This window comes from Lingula anatina, chromosome 10, assembly GCF_051362555.1.
Source record: "Lingula anatina isolate TDL-2025a chromosome 10, LinAna3.0, whole genome shotgun sequence".
Lineage (NCBI taxonomy): Eukaryota > Metazoa > Brachiopoda > Lingulata > Lingulida > Lingulidae > Lingula > Lingula anatina.
In genome coordinates, this window is record NC_141776.1 from 975,437 (window position 1) to 978,114 (window position 2,678).

The following is a 2,678-nucleotide window of genomic DNA, read 5'->3' on the forward strand; positions in this document are numbered from 1 at the left end:
ATCTCCCAAATTAACAAGTGGGTTCTGAAATAAAAGCAGACAAGTGAGCACAGTTCGGCAATTAATAAAAGCTGAGATAATTTATGCAGGCATTTTTGGTCACCTCCTTCCCTACTTACGGATTTAGTGAAGGACCTTCCTTCGACTTGTGAAATTAGAGTTTTGACGAGCTGAAACGTAGTTCTAAACAGTACCAAATGGAACCCTTCGCCCTCTAAAATACCTTAACTTTTTTGGGCTCTTCACCGGGCCCTACACCCAACGGTCGGCTTCGCATCCGCAGACCTCCCTTCAAATAATCAGCTTGATTCGCTCCTGCGATCAGCTTTGTTATAGGCCTATAAGTGGGATTTTTTTAAAAACTCGGGTCGCCTCGCTGGGTAAATAAATGTATGGGCCTAAGATAATCAACCAGGAAGAACGATGAAGTCAAGGTCTGTCTAGTCTTTGACGTCAAATAGCTGGATAGCATCCCATAGAAATAAAATAAAAATTATTAAAAATGATGTAGGGCATGCGAACCGAGCATCGGTGGAGCGTGGATTCCCAGTGACACATTTTAAACCACTTTTACTAGTTCCTTATACGACTCAAATAAATTCGGCATGCGAAGGAATAAACTGAATAGATCACTCGATCAGCGGTAAAAGAGCTTTAGACTGCTCCTTTCTTTAAAGTTTTGGTCAAAAATTTAACCTACTTTCGTTACCTACTTTTCTGCCCCATTGATATAGGCCTACAGGAATGCTAGCAGAAAAATCCGTTTAAACATCATTTTCAGGTAAAATTCAAAAATACCATTTGGTAATTCTCTTAGTTATACTACTTGAAACTATATGCTGGCATTTGGTTGGTTTTTCTGGAAAAAATTCACTTTATATGCATCTTTAGCATGGCCGTAGACGCATAGTTCTGAACATGTTGTTTTCACACGCTTATTTGATCAACAATGTTCTGAAGATTTGTTTAAAGCATTCTAAACCTGGTTGTGCAAACTCCTTATCTCGTATTACATATCTGATCTTTTTCAATCAGTCACAGTCCCGACCAACAATGTTGACACAGAGGTTTGAGGACTTTTCCGCTTATATAATTATATGGTAGGCCCCTACTTATCAGTCCTGATATATTCCGTCACGCCTGGTACCACGTGCACGTACCCTGAGATTCAAACACATTGTGGAAACCGATGTAACGTGACAGAAAGTCCCCCATAATAGAGAGTCCGCTTCCCATTCATTTGTACAGCTAAGCCTCGCCCTAGATTTTGACCCACTTAGGTCAGGTTAACCCTAACCATTATAACTATGTGGAGGGCGGACTTTCTGTTACACGAACCCTCAGTTTCGTTGCACACGGGTTCCATGTTCAGTTATAGACAGCTACCACTGAGACTGCATGTTTAATTCAGGGCACCTGCTGCCATGTGGCCTTGTATATGTGACCTTATTGAACCGATCAGTCTCCAATTCTCACCCTGAGCTTCAGAGCTAACTTGACACTAACCTTTTCACTGTAGCCTATCTCCATCGTGTCAAGTAACCTCTGACGAAAATAGTTTGACCTATTTTATATAAGCCAATCGAATCCATGTTTCAAAATTTTTCACCAAAGTTTGGTGAAAACGCTGATTGGTTGATCGTCAATCGGCAATCCTCGGCTGATTCCGCAAGCTCCATACTAACAACATAGTTATTGTCGAGTGCGGAGACATCCGAGTAGTTCCGAGTGGTTCCGAGTGCATAACCGTACACAAAGAAAGCATGGAGTATATCGGAATTGAAACCAGAGCAGTATGATGCCCTGCATCATTATCTACTGAGAGACGATGTTATTTGCGTGCTGCCCACAGGTTACGGCAAGACCCTGATATTCAGCCTTATCTTTGATTGGTCCGGATTTGAACAAAGCGCGCTTTGACTCGTTCGCGTTCATTGGCTAGATCGTTTAATGAGTCATTGAGTGCGGGCTTTTAAATTTGATTGGCGGGCGGCGGAGGCAATCGAATCTGGTCAGAGGTTACTTGACACGATGGAGATAGGCTACAGTGAAAAGGTTAGTGTCAAGTTAGCTCTGAAGCTCAGGGTGCCAATTCTGCATCCTCAAACAAAATGAGTAATATTTTTGCTTCACTGTTTGGATATACGGAGGTAACTCCAGAACTGTGGGACAAACGAGGAAAAATTAAAAGTTTTGTTTAACAACACTATTTGTCATTGTATATTTTGGAGGCTTTCAGACGTGTACTGCGTGGTGCAAGAGTGTGACGATGATCGATCGAGAAAAAAAAAAGATGGATGTTTCGATGTGATTTATTCGTAACACATAGGCCCTATATACCGCAGCTCCCGCTCGTCAAATTTTAATTTACCAAAGATTATAAAAAAGAAATAACATTTTATGAATGACAGGACAACACATCAACTTTTAACATTAAAATTGTTCTGGGACCATTTCAATTTATCAAGTTCGAAAAGGTGAAATCGCATGTAGCATTTTTGCGGTCACCAAGAATGTGCACGTGGCCAAGTTCACAGGAGACGACGTGATCTCGCGCCATTTCATGCTGCTGCCCTGGATCTCGCATGTGGACTGATGTCTCAATAAATAGCTGCCTGATTACAATAGAGATATGTTCATGTTGATTAATGCGGCAAGCCAACAGGCAAATGATGGTG